The sequence below is a fragment of the Zeus faber genome (assembly GCF_960531495.2).
Source record: "Zeus faber genome assembly, chromosome: 16".
NCBI classification, from domain to species: domain Eukaryota; kingdom Metazoa; phylum Chordata; class Actinopteri; order Zeiformes; family Zeidae; genus Zeus; species Zeus faber.
The window spans coordinates 2085045-2103764 of NC_137202.1; positions in this window are offsets into that span (position 1 = coordinate 2085045).

Genomic DNA, 18720 nt, shown 5'->3' on the forward strand with positions numbered 1-18720 from the left:
GTTACACCCAGGTTTCAATAGTCATGGTCTGGAAGACTCGGGGGCGGGCTCTGGGAGGCATGGGGAAGTCAGCCTGGTAGACTGCTCCCCGCTTTGGTGCCAGCTGTGGCCAATTGAATGACTGGCCAATTACAGCAGCTGGGAAGATTTCTTATATGTCTGTCTTGTCTTGCAGTGAGGAGATGGAGGGAAGGTGCGGAAGCGCTGTGAGGGAGTCCCGGTAGAAGCCCGTCCATGAAAGTTCGATATTCATCGTACGATCCTCATTGGAGCTTGTCCAATAAACTGTGTGGAATAAAACTTGCCGTGCCAGCGCTTCAATCCCGCTAAACCCCATGTCACGCGTCCTTGGGGAAAACCTTGCGTAGCAAATGTGCTACACATGGGTTTTTATCAGCTCCACCTACAATTGGCTCTGATGGAAACATCTCACTCGGGTAGACATGCAAATTTTCGCCCCTTTACCAGCGCGATGCAACACGCGTTTCAGTTCCAGACATTGGTGCATAAATAGACAGGAATATCCGTGTATCATTTGATCATTTCATATCCGATTTAGAATCCAAAATCAATCGTTATTGACTTTTCCTGAATGGACCATGAAATGTATTCAGTGTGGGGGTCACTCTGTGGGGACCACAGTGGAGAACCCTCGAACCAGAGGAGCGTCTCCGCTCCCCGCCACTGAAGGACGGGTGTGTGGTGCGGGCATGGCTACTCCATGCTGCTTCTATTGTTTTTTTCCCCAATCATACTGGAACCAAGATACGCCCCTTTTCTGATATGTTCATGACATTGAACGTAACACAGCAGAAAAAAAAAAAAGGGCATGCTTCTCTACGAGCAATAGGAAAGGCATCACCCGCCTATTTTTAGCGGGTTTACTTGCGTTTAAAAAATACCCGCTTATTTTGGTGTAAAAATGGTTTAACTAAACGACTAAAGTGCATCCGCATAAAAAGGATCCCGGACCTGCCCCGGACCTGCCCCCCCCCCAACCCCCAGGGCCTATCATTAACATTGTACTATTCATTCATGAAGATCAAGAGTATTTTGCTGACTACTACTACTACTATTGTGTCTGCATATACCTACCCTATACCTAAATGTATATGCACACCCATTTCTATGGAGAATACTAGTACGCTCAAATATACATACCCACCAGTGCGCTTTTAGCGTAGATAGTAAAAATTGTCCTCTGGAGAGTGTAGTGTGTAACATAATGGAACAGAATGAAAATGGAACATTATGTGAATCTGATGCCATTACGGTGAACAACCAGTGGGATAATGTCCGAACATACCTATATGGCCATTAAGCGTTCAATACTAGCAATCAATCCAGTTCAGTAAACATGGATACTCATCGTACGAGGTTATGCCGTGTGAACCCAGGTGCAGAGAACGAGGCAGAGGCGAGGTGGAAAAAATAAAGGTTTACTTGAAACAAGTACCAAAAACGGACAAAAAACAAATAAGAATTCCGTGGGCCTGGAAACGAGCGCATTGTCAGTAGGCTAGACAAACTCAAGACTTGGCAAGGAAGGACACAAAAGACAGGGTATAAATAGGAAAGACAAAACGAGACACAGGTGAAACATATGACATAATGAGGCTGGGTAATCTGAAACAGGTGAAACAAAGCAACATTGATGAGGCAGTACTGGCGGCATCTAGTGGCCGATGCCGGAAGGACCCGGGCGAAACCCTGACACTCAGTCCTGCGTTCAAAGGATGTCTGCTGCTTTGTCCGGCGAGATGAAGGTATGGATGTGTTGTTTACAGAAGCTTTAAGAGTCACTAGATACAGCATGGAGTACAACATCCCCCGCCCTTGGAACTGTTTCTTTACTGCATCAAACTTTCTAAGCTGCCAAAGCACATCTTGAGAAAGGTCCTGAAAGAAGGAGATCCTGTTGCCCTGCCATTAGACTCTCCTCTTCTCATGGGTGGCCAGTAGAGAAGTTTCAGAAAGCTGAATCTCAGAAAGTGGACCAGCATTTGTCAGCTGCGTCCGTTGTCCCGCTTCGGGCCGACGCGATGGGCTCGTTCCAATTCAAATCCCAAATTCACGTTGGGTCCAGTTTTTCAGCGAGTATGGTAAGCACAAAACCTTTAAGTCCTCTTTTTTTTGAGTGTGCCTGTCTCACAAACGCATCTTTGCTAGCACCTCAGGTATTGCTAATGTCCTCGAGGCCAGAAATCCTGGTTTCAACCACTGACATCCTTGCTCCTCCATCAGGTTCTTTTTTAGATGTTTTGATGGTCGAGATGGATTTTGCTTTCGGCTCCTGGGACATATTTGCTTATAACACTATCTGAGACTATTTAAGCAAAGTTTGAACCAGTTTGTGGCTATAGCATGGAGGTAGGGTAGCTCAGCTGAACAGAGCAAAAGGCCATGTTGGTCTCTCACCTCACCGGAAGTCCAACAATGCTAATTTTAAGATTGTACTTTCTCCTGAGTCCTCTCTGTGATGTCCCACCCTCCTCCTTAGTGTTTTCTCTTCCAGGTTTTGTTTGTTTTCCTGCCTGTGTGATTGTCTTACCTGACCTGAATAGTTTCACCCGTTTCTCTAGTTTCACCATTCCCTCCTAAGTGTATTTAGTCTGTGTGTTCCCCTCTCTCTGTGCCAGTTCGTCTTTGTATCATGCACCAAGCATCCCAGTGTTTTCTCCTAGTCTCCTGGACTCCTGTTATTTCAGATTTTCTGCTCCGTTTCCTGGACCTCACCTTTGTTTAACCCTAGCTGGATTGTTCTGACCACCTGTGTACCAAACTGCCTCGCCTTGTCTGATTGTTTGCGCCGCTTTCTGTCTACCTGTGTAGGATCCTCTTGTTTTTTTTTCTTTTTTGTTTTGAACTGCCAGCAATCCCCCTCTTTGGAGGGGGATTGCTGGCATGATTGCTGCTTACCATGTTTTGGTCTTTAAGCAACTAATCACTACTTCAAGAGGGGGAGAATCACGACGGGTGAGACAAATAAACATAGAACCAAATGTCATGTACATGGAAAAACCTAAGTCCTGGGAAACTGGAACAGCAATTTGGCACATGGCCTGTTCCTGTCATAGTTATGGCAGTAAATGAGGGAGGAAAGGATGGGGATGTAACAACAAAGTTGTTGGGGGTGTGTTAAAAGCAGATGCTGGCGGTGTCTGTGTGCCGGTGATGAGTCCGCCTGTGTGTGTGTGTGTGTGTGTGTGTGTGTGTGTGTGTGTGTGTGTGTGTGTGTGTGTGTGTGTGTGAGAGAGAGTGTTTGTGTCTTGTGTCCACCAGTGAGTGTACGGGACTTGTCCTATTTGGTTCTGGTGTATGAGGTCGGAATTACATTGCAGGGCCTCCAGGCAGCGGAAAAGGCCTTGCAGCCACCCTGAGTCCTGCAGCCATATAGACAATCCACCACTGCAGGAAAGCCTCAAGCACAATGCCCTGCAGCCACAGAAGACCCCCCAGCCCCCAGAGAAGCCGGAAGCCAACAGAGCAACACCCACACACGGCCCTGAGGAGCATAAACCAGTCCCAGAGAGCGTGAGGAGACCCTGCACCCCTGAAATGCACAGTTACAATCCACCCCAATGTACAGGCACAAGACGCCCACAGACCGACACCCCACCCGGGCCCACCAACGGCTCGTGCAAGGGTGAGGTCCGCCCGACCGCAACCGGCCAGACACCCCATCCGGCTGCAATCCACGTGGCCAAGCACGTCAGCCCAGGACACTCAGATGTCGGCCTCCTGCCCCCCCTGCCCCTCTTGCCTGTCTTTCCACCAGTCGTTATACTCTCTTGCTCTTTGGTTTGGTTGTCTCGATGGGGTTCTAATCTGTGAGTGTGCATGTGTGTCAGTGTGTGTGTGTACATGGATCTGTGTGGGATGTGTAGTCATTGCTCGGTGTGTCTCTTCATTCACAGTACATTGTCAACAGAGTTTGTCTGGGGACCTCTCCATTATCCAATGAAAGATTCCATTGAGGGTGGTTGTTTCCACATTTGTTAAAGGCCTAATGTTGACATCTAAAGATCACTCTTTGGTATGACACTATATTAGCTTATTCATGTGTATGTGTGTGTGTGTGTGTGTGTGTGTGTGTCTGTCTGTGTGTGTGCAAATTTTGTCTGCCTCCTCAGCATATCCTCCTGTTGACACAGATTCCTATTCACATTCTTGTGTGTGTGTGTGTGTGTGTGTGTGTGTGCATGTGTATGTGTATGTGTGTGTGTGTGTGTGTGTTATTTCTGATTTCACGTGTACCATTGTGTGTGTCTGTGTGTGTGTGTCTGTGTGTGTGTGTGTGTGCGTGCGGACTTGAACGTGTGTGACAGAGAAGGACAAGGCGCAGCAGAACAAAGCGAACAGAGCAAGCGTGGGCGGAAAGGTAGCTGATGCCATTCTGATGCTTTCTATGTTGACAGAGAACGTATGAGGAGAATGTGAGATATGTTGGCTTTTGTTCTGCTTCCCTAGCCTCTTCCTCCTCCCTCCGGTATTTCATCTCTCCCCGGTGCTATTTATAGACCCCGGACTCCTTGTTTTGGTTATTGGTTGGTGGAATCAGGTGATCAGGCGAGAGATCGGGTGGGAGATCAGAAATGGCCTTCCAGCTCAGGTTCTTGATAACAGCCTTGATGAGATGAGGGGTTCCAGTGTGGAGATGCAGTATGCTCCATGTTTCCTTTAATGTTACCGTTATTTTGTTGGTTTACTTTGGCAAGAAAATGTTTTTGTTTCAAGTTTTTGACAAATAGATTATATTTTTGTCGATATCATGACGAATTGATGGTTAGATCTACGATGACATTACTGATGAAAATCGAATCCCCGAACTGGAAAACACAGATTATCTCCAAAAGGAAGACAAATCAGTTGTTCCTGCAGAAGAGAGGGACAAAGTTATCTACTTTGCTTCTACTGTACCTCTACTCTTCCTTTGTTCTACCTTTCCGCTACCTCTATTCTATATCTGCTCTACCTCTACTTGACCTTGACTTGACTCTACCTTTACTCTACCACTACTCTGCTCTACTCTACCTCTAGTCTACATACACTCTATTCTTCCTACCTCTACCTCTGCTTGACCTCGCCTCAGCCTCTACTTTACCATACCTCTACTATAACAGACTGTTCCTCAATTCTACCTCTCCGCTACCTCGACTCGACTTCTACTCCACTCTCCCACTACTCCTCCTCTACTCTACATCCACTCTACTCTCATCTACTCTACTCTCCATCTGCTCGACATCCAATCTACCCCTACACTAACTCTACTGTACTCTACTTCTACTCTACCTCCCTCTACTCTCCCACTACTCTACTCTGAGTATACATCTGTATACATCTACCTCTACTCTTACGGAATATCTTAATGAATATATCTATGCTTTCATTGTCGATATAATTTGTTGATATAAAGACATAAAACAATATAAAATTGTGTCCATTATTTAACTTTTTAAAGTTTGTTTTCATAGGCATCAATGCATGATTTACCTATGAGATCTGTGTCCATGCCTAAATCATCCTCTCACAATTTACCCCACTTTCATTTATTAAAGCTGTGTGAGGTTCTTGAGTAGCTCAGGCTGCATTGCTCCACTGGCACCACTTACTCCTATTGGCAAGTTCCTTGCAAGATAAAACTTGTGCTGTTCTTCCGGCCATCTCAGTGTCATTTCTCCTCTCAAGTGTCTTTTCTTTTTTGTATTTTTTTTTGCAGTTTGTCTCTGCTTCCAGTTCCCTCCTCCTCTCCTTGGCCCTTACTCTTCATCTTCCCTCCTCCTCCTCGCTGTCTCCTCAGCATTGTGCTTCTCTGTTTCGTCGCTTTACGCCCACAGAGAGTAATTAGCCGTCTCCCCCCTGTGATCCGTCTAGGTCGCTCACGGCAGTTCTCCATCTGCATTTGAGTCCTCCTCTACTCTCTCTTTTGCTCTCTCTCTCTCTCTCTCTCTCTCTCTCTCGCTCGCTCTCTCTCTGTCTGAATGTTTCACTGTACCTTAAACTCTCTGGAGGTGGTAACAACAAACAGCTCTCTCTGCCTCTCTATACCGGCGACTGAGTGGTGATCTAACTTGTTCGTGTCTCAGCCATGGAAAGACCTTTAACTTTTACCGTAATTTGTCACAATTTCCACCGTGTTTTATTGAAGCGTTGATCTGCATTCACACCGATTCTACAGAGTTAAAGTCCTACTGAGATTTACATGGTACTTACAGACGGGTCACCTGATGCTCAGAGAGAGAATGATCAATGAAGGCTTGAACTGATCTTGCCGGAGGAGCAGATTGAGGCTTTTCTGTGTCGGTTGTTTTCTGGTAGAGGGTGGACAAAAGTGCAGCTCTACATAATTCCGAGGAGCTGTTCTTTGCTTCCCGCTAGAACTAATAGTGCTTAATTTTAAACTTTAATGTGATTTCAGAGTAAAATGTGATGCGGATGAGCATGTGTCTGGGCCAGGTTACAGCTCTGGAAGCAGGGGAGCAGCTGAACACTTTATTCAGGAGATGTGTTGTACATGTTGTACATGTTTTCAAAACTGTATTCAAGTTTAGTCGGAAAACATTTTCATAGTGAAATCAAATCAAAGAGTTGAGCTGGGACTTTTTCAAGACACAATAATCTGGAATTACGAAGTACTGTCGTGTAATCCAGTGAGGGATAAAGAAAACAATATTACTAATATAATAATATTATAATAATATTATAATAATACTTTGAAAGCCAAGTTTAACATTTCCAGTAGTTGTCAAATTCAAGAAAGGGATGTTGATGTGTGTGTGTGGGAGGGGGGGGGGGGGGGGGGCTGTTGAAATGTGAATTAATATTACCCAAGCATTTTACAACACCTACTCACACGCTTCAATCCCTCTCGAAGATGAGAGCAGCTGGGTTTTTCAAAATGTCAATCAACAATATAGTACAAGTATAGTATAGATTCTGACAAGGTAGGGTAGGAGAAAATAGGCTAATAATGTAGCATATTGGGTATATAATAGGTTAATAGGCTAGAGTAAATTGTTACAATTGTTGTCCAGAATGGAGTCTATCCCATTAACAACAACCTCAATCAATGTACATTCTTTAGTGTGTTTGAGAGAGAGCAATGTAGTGTTTGTTTGTGTGTGTTGGATTTTATTGTAAAGTGTGCAATCTGTAACTATTCTCTCATATGACTCAAACGTGCACGTCCGTCTATGCCTCTATGCTCACCCATGTGATAAATCCAAGAAGATAATCTTTTTGTTTCCAATCAAGCGGATCCAATTACTGGAGAGTACGAGAGGTGTGTGTACAGTGCGATCGCCCAGATTTGAGCCTCAATTAGAGGTGATTACCATGTTGTCACACTGGGGAAACATCCTCTGATCCTTCACCCAGGCTCAGGACACAGAGGCTTGTGTTCGTAGTCGAACGCTCCTTCCAGCGCAATGAAAGTCTCCATGGGATTACTTTCAAGAGTAATTTCCTCCCCTTCCTTCCTTGGCCCTAAATGCCACCGAGCCACATTGTGTTCCTGCTTGCTTTGTTTGAGGGGTTTGTTCCTCTGGCGTGAGAACCATAAAATTACACAAAACAAATAAAAATGAAAAAGTTCTTCTCATGTCCTCTTGTGGCTTCCTCTCCTGCTGTGCTCCTTCTTCTCCCTTGTCTTCTTTTTATTTCCAATTTTAATTAAAATACTCTTTCTTGTTCTCTCTTACTTGGGCTTTCTGTATCCATTTCTTTCTATTTAACCTCCAATTCTCATGTCTCCCAGGCACCAACCCAACATGGTTTCCTTCTGCACATGGCAAAAACCAAGATGAAGCAGGCCCCTTAATTGACTGTGGAAAGACATACCCAGTATATATTGGTTGAGCGTATAGATGGCTTATGGATGGCTTAGACAGAGGAGATTCCAATTGATTGTTAATGGTTTAGGTCTTCATGCTGTGTCTGTATAGTGGTTATCGAACACATGTTGTTAAACAAACACATGTACCACAAGGGGAAGCCAGCCAGGAACACAACACAGGGTTTTCCTAGATCACAGGAAGGAGATCTATGTAGAAGATCTTACATCGTCCTTAAAAACCTTATAAATTAGATTAGAGATTAGTTATGTGAGTAATCAATACAGACCTGTGGCTCAATCACATTTAAACATTGCTCAGTGCGTAATAAAAGGAAAGGATAGAAAGCATGCAAACATTGTTTTTCTTTCTTATCTCACTAACAGCAAATTTAAATGTATTAAAAAAAAAACATCACTTTGGCCCTGGCAGTTTTCTGATATATGAGTTCCCTTTTGGCAAGGAGTTAGACCTGAAAAAGCCAGTCAGTCCGGTCATTATCCGAAAGGCCACTGAGCACATCCATTGAGTAAATGCCATGTGTAAATGGTCCCTATGCGCACCATTGAAACTCAGCAATACCATGTTGGCCATGGGGGAGGGCAGGAAATGAGCCCTGACTTTCCCCCAGGCCAGAGGCTGAGCGCTCATTTGACTGAATGACTGACAGCTACGTGGGCTCGCTAAACTGTCAGACAACTCAAGAGGAGAGCAGAAGTGTGTTGTTATAAACTGTTGTGGAAATTCCAGCGCGTGGTCGGTGAGGTAAACCCATACTATCGGAAACAAACTGAGGCCCTTGTTGAGTTAACTATAATGTAATGTGTTCTACAAAATAGGAGAGGAATACAGTGATAAACTTTGTAACAGCAGCACAGTAGTATCTCTCCATACATTTGTCCGGAGGGGTGTTACATACAAAGTACATACAAAGTACATTCAAAGAGTTTGTCAGTGTCGTCTTGTGGCTGCGCCCCTAATTTAATGCTTTGTTCTTCATTCAATGAAACATATGTTATATGTGTCCATATGTGATATGTGTCCATATAAAAAATGAGCAGTTACAGTTCGGGTGCTTTTGGGTGCAATCATTTGTGTGGGCCAGATAACTATAGGTCCATTCGCAGCCTGCATTTGTTTTTCACAACCATGATTCTGTTAGGCCCACGGCCTCCCAGCGCCACTAGAGGCCGCTCTTGCCTCATCTGCAGCTCCCTACTCGAGCCCAATTGCACACACCTGGGATCAACGGTTCAAGGGTTCCAAGTTCCTAGCTATTAGTGCTTGTTTCCGCCTGCCTTCCGTCTCCCTGTGTCGTGCGTTTGGGTCTCTCCTAGCTCTGGTCGTGACAGTACGGTCTGGCCAGGAAACCATGGACCCAGCCGACACAGAAAGGGCTCCGCTGCGCACTCTGGGACCAAGGAGTTTTGCTTGGGCAACATGACCAAGCCCTCCGGGACATCACGGAACACCTCCCGACCATCTCGGCGGCCGTCAGCAGCCTGCAGGGTTCTCCAGGCCCCGTGGCCCCGCCTGCTCCTCCGACCCACCCTCCTTCCCCCACCAGAGCTCCCAGCGCCTCTCTCGTCCCCCCTGAGCCCCACGTTCAGGCTCCAGCGCCTTACGACGGCGATTTTGGCACCTGCCGCGCCTTCATCGTGCAGTGCGCGGTGGTTCGTGCAGTGCGCGGTGGTTTTTCAACAGCAGCCATCGCCGTACGCCTCCGTCTCCCTCCCTCCCTCCGTGTCCACCCTACCTTCCATGTATCCCAGCTTAAGACAGTGGTTTCCAGCCCTCTCTCCCTGCCCGCCGAGGCCCCACCACCCCCCCGCACCATCGACGGTCAACCGGCCTACACAGTGCGGCGCCTGCTGGATGTGCAGCGCCGAGGGAGGGGCTTCCAGTACCTCGTGGACTGGGAGGGGTACGGTCCGGAGGAACGCTCCTGGGTCCCCCGGAGACAGATCCTGGATGCCTCCCTCATCCGGGATTTCAATCGGACTCGCCCTTCTGGTTCCAGGTGTCTGCCAAGGGGCGTCCGTAGAAGGGGGGGTACTGTTAGGCCCACGGCCTCCCAGCGCCACTAGAGGCCGCTCTTGCCCCATCTGCAGCTCCCTATTCGAGCCCAATTGCACACACCTGGGATCAATTACCTGCACAGTATTTAGTCTCAGCTTCCCAGTCATTCCTTGCCAGACCGTCAACTACCTTACCCGGGTTGTACAGCTACTGGCTCCCTTCCAAGTTCCAAGTTCCTAGCTCCTAGTGCTTGTTTCTAGTTCCTAGTTTATGTCTTGTTGTCTCGTTTTCCCCTTACCTGCTTGTCTCCTCTCGTCGACCCAGTCTGTCTCTCCAAATCCAGCCAGCCCACTTTACCTGCCTGTCTCCACTCGTCGACCAAGGCTGCCCGTCCTTCTCCATCCAGCCTGGTTCCCTGTCTCTCCACCCGGATCCTGGACCCCTTCTCCTGGTCATCATCGTCCCTGCCCTGCCCTGCTCCATCCCAACCTGACCGGGTGCCCCTGGCCAGCTCCACCGTCCAGGCTAATAAACATCCTTTGCCTGCCTTCCGTCTCCCTGTGTCGTCAGTTGGGTCTCTCCTAGCTCTGGTCGTGACAGATTCTTTATTACATAGGAATCTAAAAGTGGTGTCTGTGAAAGGAAAGTGTGTTCTGGATGTCTCAAAATGTATGCACCTGGCTTTACTTGAGCATGTAACAAGAAGCTGGTGATTTTCAATCTCATTTCCCCTTTGATTATTTTTTAATGACAGCATAATAAAATGAAATACGATCATCAGTATAATGATCACCTATGTCTTTTTTTCCAATCAGGGGGTGGGGTACAGATTTGGAGCATCCAGCAAAAGGGGAGCTGCTTCGTGGAGCATCTGGGGGGTAAGCCCCCATTACGCCGCAGACCGAGTGTTGGACCAGGGCGGGAACACATGTGAGAGTGAAAGTGCAGCAACACAACAAGATATACACATGACAATAACCACTGGGAATAATACTTGTTATAACGTAGCACCCCAGGGGCCTAGTCTATCATTCAACCATTTGTTGAAGCTGACTCCAGCAGAATCGGACATGCTGAAAGCATCGCAGATTTTTTCTAGCGCAGTTATGACACAGGTGATAGAATTATCTGGGATGAGAGTATTGACGCATTGCCGGTAAGGTTGAAGATCTTGCAAAGCCCTCTGGATTTGGCTAGCAATTAATCAAGTCTTAGCCATTTTGTGTTTGAGCAAGGTGAGTCGTGTGATTTATGATTAGCAGCTGGTAGATGGAAACCATTTATGGTTTAATTTGGGGGAGGTGTCTCCCACACAGCATCGTACAGTACTCCAGACTAGCCCTCTGTGGTGGACCAAGGGGGTGTGGCCAAGCTGCTGCTGCAGACAAGCGGCGCAGTCTCCCATCCCGGGGCCACTCAGCTGCTGGGGATCAGTCTAATCAGTGGTGGGACTCTGAGGCTGATTTGCCTGATCCCCAAAACAGGAAGGTATAACTGTGTGTGTGAGTGTCCCCGCAGTGTGCAGGCAAGTCATCCTGAGGGACACCATCCGACACGGACAGCTGGAGATCCACGGATATCCCAGAACTATTAATATATATGGGCCTGCGAGCCCGGAGTTTCTTTTTTGGCCAAAGAACCACCTTTTGTTCGAGAGACTTGTGAATAAACACGCCAACTGGCGCTGTTTCGCCTCCGCCTGCCTCCTCTTCCCCATTCCCTGGCCCTGAGCCAGAAGAATCCTTCACAAGTGGCACCTGAGCAGAGACATGGAGCAGCGCAAGGCAGAATCCCGGACACCCTCCCCACTGGAACAGATGGTGGCGGCCCTCTCCACAATGCAGGAGCAGCAAGCCCTGCAGTTCCAAGAGATGGGCCCGCGAACAGGACCAGGGGGCGCTCCGGAACTGGCGAGGAATGACCGCTGGGCCCCCCCCATCCCCCCGCTACAGAAGATGACGGGGAAGGATGATCCGGAGGCGTTCCTCGCCAACTTTGAACTTATGGCCGAGGTGGCCGGATGGACAGACCGCAAGCAGGCGTGGCGGCTCCTTACACTCCTCACAGGCGAAGCCCAGCTGGCGGCGCATGCCCTTCTACCCGAGCAGCGGATGAGCTACGCTGTCTTCCGGAGGACGGTGATGGAACGGGTAGCCTCAGACCGGAGGAGCGCTCCCCGCACCAGATCGTCTAGGACATAGGTGTCAAACTCTGGCCCGCGGGCCGAATATGGGCCACAGTGTAATTATAATTGGCCCGCGAGGCAATACCAAATGACTACTAGAGCTGGGCCGCCGGTATAATACAGCACATGTACCACTAATACTACAAATCCCAGAATGCTCTGCTCGTGTTTTGGCGTGTCAATCAGTACATGTAATATCGCAAAGTGAGGCTGCTGTAAAGGCGAGTTTTATTGTGGCAGCAGAGATCATCGGCCCTTCAATGAGGGAGAGTTTGTGAAAAAGTGCATGATGAAAGTTTGTGACCTCGTGTGCCCAGAGAAAAAGCAAGCATTTTCAAATGTGAGCCTGAGCAGAAACATAGTAGCTGATCGCACATGTGATCTTGCCACCAATCTATATGACCAGCTGATGGAAAAGGGAAAAGATTTTGTTGCATTCTCCCTTGCTGTGGATGAGAGCAGCGACACATCTGATACTGCCCAGCTGGAAGTCTTCATCCGTGGAGTGGACTCAAATCTGTGTGTTACGGAGGAACTTTTGGGATTAAAATCAATGCATGGCACAACCACGGGAAAGGAAATCTTTGAAGAGGTTCCCAAATGTGTAACAGAAATGAAGCTGACTTGGGATAAACTCGTGGGATTAACGACAGATGGTGTGCCAGCGATGCGCGGTCAAAAGAGTGGACTGGTGGGCAGGGTACGGGAGAAGATGTGGGAGGAGAACTGTGCGGGTGAGCTAACTGTTTGTCACTTCATTACACATCAAGAAGCACTGTGTGGCAAAGCCCTACAGATGGAACATGTTATGACCACAGTAACAATAGTAGTTAACTTTATAAGAGCCAAGGTCTAAATCACCGCTAGTTCAAGTCTCTTTTGGAGGAGTGTGGTTCGGAATACGCAGACATGCCTTATCACACTGAGGTGAGATGGTTAAGCCAAGGAAAAGTACTGAACAGATGTTTCGAACTCCATGAGGAAATATGTCAGTTACTAGAAAGCAAAGGGAAAGACACAGCAGAGCTCCGGGAGCAAAGGTTTCTGTGTGAGCTTGCCTTTATGTGTGACATCACGAGCGCTGAACCTGCAGCTTCAGGGGTGGGACCGTATCATCACAGACATGTATGCTGCAGTGAGGGCTTTTAAAACTAAATTGTGCCTGTGGGAGAATCAGATACTGCAAGGAAACCTGGGCCATTTTCCCTGCTGCCAAACAATTAAAACAGAGATCTCTACCGCCGTGTTCCCATGTGCACAGTTTGCTGAAAAACTCAGCATACTCAGCGCGGAGTTTACCCGGCGATTTGCCGACTTGAATGTCCAGAAATGTGGGTTTGAACTGCTCAGTAATCCGGTTGCAGTTGATGTGGAAACGCACCTACCAACCTCCAAATGGAGCTGATTGAACTCCAGTGTAGTGACACGCTGAAGTCAAAGTATGATGCTCTGGGTGCGGGACAGTTTCCACATTTCATCCCTGGCACAATGCCTCAGCTCAGCACCCAAGCTGCTCAGATGCTCTCCATGTTCGGCAGCACTTCTCTATGTGAGCAACTGTTCTCCTCCATGAAGATGACCAAAACATCTCACAGGAGTCGTCTGACAGATGAACACCTTTGCTCGATCCTGAGGATTTCCTCAGCTCAGAGCCTGAGCCCAGATATTGATGAACTATCATCCAAGAAGAGATGCCAGAGTCGATCAGTGTGTAGCAAACTGAGCTACTATTAAAGTTGTCTTTATGCACTTTTTCTTGTTAGTCCAAGGCATGGGCTTGAATGGTTGCACGTTCATTGAAGGATATTATTATTAGTCAATTGGTTTATTATTGTTACTTTATTTTCAAATTTATTATTAGCCTGTGGAAAAAGATTCCTGTTAAATTTAAATTTAAGGAAGGCTGCAAATAAAAAAAGAGGCATACGATCTTTATTAAAATTTTATTTAAGAAATGAATGCCATTGATGTGTTTTTTTTTTTTATTTGAAATTCGATTTTGCATGTGTGCAATATTAAGTTATATCAAGCTTTGCTTGTTCCATATTGTTTGAACTTGTTTAGGTCAATTTTTCAATAAATATCAATGTTGGCCCGCGACTTTTTCCAAGTTTTAAATTTTGGACCACTGTATATTTAAGTTTGACACCGCTTATCTAGGAGGTGGCCACCGAACAGTTCATGAACAATCTCCCGGCCTGAGCTGCTAGCTGGGTAAGATGCCACCGTCCAGCCTCTCTCCAAGCCACCATAGCACTCCCGAAGGACCAGTGCGGAGGCCTATGCCCACACGAGAGTCTATGGCACTGGACCGGAGAGGGGCCCTCTGAAGGACCTGCGCCAGGACGCGGAGCGGGAGTCGACGATGGACCAGCCGATACCAGCATCGCGGACCTGGCGGCCATCACCAGCCTCCCTTCTGGAACCCCAGGGAGGGCCCAGCTCCCACCCTCCCAGCGCCCTCCTCTGGCGGGCGAAGGGAGGGTGGACCCCAGTCCACCCTCCCGATACTTCCTGAGTGGCGCGGCCTCGGGACCACCGAGAGCTGGGCAGGCGCCTGGGCAGGTATGCTGGCGATGCGGAAAACACAACCATGACTTCCAGGACTACCCAATGATGGAGGTCAGCTAGGTGGTTCGGGTCGCCAGTCTGCCGGATCCCTCCGCCCTGTCGAGAAGGGACCTAACGTGTGCCGGTAAGGTTACAAGGGGGTAGACGTCAGGCTTTGCTGGATTCAGGCTGCTCACAGAGGATGATTCAGCAACACCTGGTTCGACCCGGGGCTTTGGTAGAGGCATCTTGGGTGGATATTTGTTGTGTGCATGGGGATATTCACACTTATCCGATAGTGTGGCTCAAAATTCGCAACAAGGGCAAAGAAACTCTGGGCTCGCAGGCCCATATACTGTATATATATTTAGTTCTGGGATATCCGTGGATCTCCAGCTGTCCGTGTCGGATGATGTCCCTTAGGCTGACTAGCCTGCACGGCCATCCTACTGCGGGGGCACACACACACACACACAGTTATACCTTCCTGTTTTGGTCATCAGGCGAATCAACGGAGTCCCTCCGCTGATTAGGCTGATCCCCAGAAGCTGAGTGGCCCCGGGATGGGAGACTGCACAGCCTGTCTGCAGCGGCGGCTTGGCCATGCCCTCTTGGTCCACCAAACCCTCCTTCTAATGGGTTCGATTTTTAGCCTGCAAGGCATTGCAACTACTTCCTGGAGCTTCTCCTGTCTCAGCTTCAGCTATAACCTATAAGTGTCCTATAATAGGATACAACTTGAAAGCCACTTCAGTTAATGACAGCTATTCTATGATAGCTATTAATGACAGCTATTCTCGAATTGAGTGGAGTGTCGAGTGTGGTTGCTGGAAGTTTTTAGCCCAAGGAGATATTTTTGTGTGGGAAGCTAGACTAACCATTGAGATACTATTATGCTCAGTTTCTTAACTTTTTAGGGAGGGTTATCAATACTTGAGTGACTGTATTCTATTCTTAAACAATTACTGTTTCTTCGAGTGCGGGTATAAAATGTACTTAACATAAGCATTACAGCGGGGCAATTAATCAGTATGTAATACAGACAGATTATTTAATTTAAAAATAATTAATTAAAATTAATAAACTAATAAAAGAAAAGAAAAGAAAATATACCCTTTTAATTTCAAGACTGTCAATCAATCTAGGGTAGAGAGGAAAATAATGCACTGGCCAAAAACAGTCTCTCTTATCAGCTCCGTTGGCAGCATTCCCAGAACGGCCTGCTTCCTCGTCCGAAGAACCCAGGTGCAGCGGCCCACAGTACAGCGGCTCTACCTTATGCCACAGCTGGTAACTGTAGAAGACAGTACAATCACTCTGTTGAGTCACCCCAGTGGCAAAACCGCACTATTCTGGAACGATCAGCTTGTAGGCTGGGAGTTTCTATTTCTATTTTTCCGAAGAGGACTTGACTTGATCTTACAAAAACTTGCAAATAGAGAAACTTGATCTTGCAAAAACTAGAAGTTGTCTGATCAACTTCGGGGTAAAAAGCCTGATGTACAGTATGCAGAAGATTCTCTGCTTTTATCTTGTTCTATTTATGTCTCCTCCCTTGGACCTCTCTAAACCAGTGACTCTCATACCTCTAAACCTATCAAGGTGTTTTTTCTTAGGCCCATTTAGGGCGACAGGAAATGACTCATGTGACTCAGAAATGCCCCCTCTCAGACTCCAACCTAAGATGGCTGACCATGTTCCAACCACATAGAACTTCACATTATATGTAAGCACATTACATACAATATTACTTTGTTCGCTGTTCGGATTTCCCATGGCTGCTTTCTTATACATTTTCCAGTGACTCAGTTAACACAATATAGTTCATCATTGCGTTATTATATATGTAGATCATAGCCATTCAATTATTATATTTTAACTACAAATCGCCCATTGTTTATAGTTATAATCATTGCATTTTAAAACATGTGAAATTACAGACAAATCATTTTAAAACAATTATTTTTGTTGGATGTTGCCTCAAAAACAAGACCCCCAGGAGGGGTAAGTAAGTAAGTAAGTAAAAAATTATTTATATAGCACCTTTCCAACATTAAATGCAACTCAAAGTGCTGTACAACAGCACATTAGAAAGTAAAAGATTTAACCAATTATGAAACTCAAAAACATTGATCAGTGAATAAAAGATTAAAATCAAGCCATTAATCATATACAATCAAGCCATTAATCATAAGAGTTAAATAGACACAACTTCAGAATTTTGTCTAAACTCCTGTTTTCTAGAAGACTTTAACCTTGTTTAATTAGGGAAGGACTTTATCCCCCTATTTTATTGAGGACTTCAACCTCTAGAGGACCTTGACCTCAGCAGATAATCCACAAAAACATTAATCATAAGAATTAGAAGATTAAAAACGAGCCAAAGCACAGTTTCCAATTTACAGTTTCTAGTATACTAATTTAGACACCTAAAGATTTGTGGCCTATACACATATTTTAAAACAACAAACTGTCCCTCAGTCTGTGTCTAGTCTCCTTCATTGGAATGTCAGCTGACCTCGGCCCTGTCTCTCCACAGCTGCGACACAAGGTGATGACACACGTTAGGGAAAATCAACTAGAGTACCGTAGAGTTACAAAGTGCTGATAAAACAAAAAAGTCTAGGTAGGCCTACTAGGTACAGTAGGTACAGCAGTAAGACAGTAGGTACAGCCGATAGGAAATAGCAGTGCAATGGAAATAGCAGTGCAGGAGAGCTCTAGTTGTAGGTTAGAGTGAATAGATGTGTTTTTAGTTTTCTTTTAAAGAAGGCAAACGAGCCGGCTTTCCTAATATCCATAGGTAGTGCATTCCAAAGCTTTGGGGCATAAGTTTCGAAGGCTGCACTCCCGATTCTCTTCTGTGTATTACTTGGTGCTTCTAACAGGCCAGCAGTAGATGATCGTAGCTCTCTTGGGGGCACATAGTTAGTAAGGGAGTTGGTGATGTATTCTGGTCCTTGCCCATTTAGAGCTTTAGGTATGAGGAGAAGGACCTTAAAGTCTACTCTAGATGTAACTGGAAGCCAGTGTAAGGCAGCCAGGACTGGGGTGATGTGTTCTCTCTTCTTAGTTCTAGTTAGTAGTCGGGCAGCCGAGTTTTGGATGAGCTGAAGCCTTTCAGTAGTTACTTTGGGAAGGCCAGTGAGAAGTGCATTACAGTAGTCAAGCCGACTTGATACAAAGGCGTGAATCAGCTTTTCAGCGTCCTTTTGGTTTATGAAAGGTCTTACTCTTGCTATATTTCTGAGGTGAAAAAAAGAAACTTTCGTCACCTTGTTAATATGGGACTTGAAGCTTAGGTCGGAGTCTAGAATGACACCCAAACTTGTAACCTCAGGTTTGACCCAGGGTGCCAGTTTCCCTAGGTTTTTAAGTAGCATGCCCCTTTTTTTGGGGGGGGGGGGGGCAATCAGAAGGATTTAAGTTTTGTTTTCATTAGCTTCAGGAAGTTATTGCTCATCCACTTATTTATCGCTAGAAGACAGTTTGTGATGGACTGTATGGCTACAGTGTCATTTGGTTCTGCCGAGATGTTTAGCTGTGTGTCATCAGCATAGCTATAGAAGCATACATTGTGCTCTCTAATGGTGTGCCCAAGTGGGAGCATGTTTAGTGAGAAAAGCAAAGGGCCAAGGCAACTTCCTTGCGCCACTCCGAAGCTGCTATCATGTTTGTCTGATACATGATCTCCCAGCTTAACGTAGAACTTTCTCCCTATAATGTATGTTCTGAACCAATTGAGCACGTTGCCGGAGAGACCAACCAGCCTTTCAAGACGATTGATTAGGATGTCATGGTCAATTGTATCAAATGCTGTGCTCAGGTCTAGCAGGACAAGGATTGAGACCTTATTTGCATCAGCATTCAGCCTGAGACTATTTTAGTGAGGGCAGTTTCTGTGCTGTGATTTGTTCTAAAGCCTGACTGTAATTCTTTCATAATGTTGTTTTCTTTGAGAAAAGAGTTTATTTGTACTGAAACTATCTTCTCGAGTACCTTACTGATGAATTGAAGATTGGATATTGGCCTATAGTTTTTCAATTCATTCACATCTAGATTGGCTTCTTTCTTCTTTAGTAGCGGTTTCACCACAGCTGTTTTGAAGGCGTCTGGAAAGATGCCAGTTTGAAG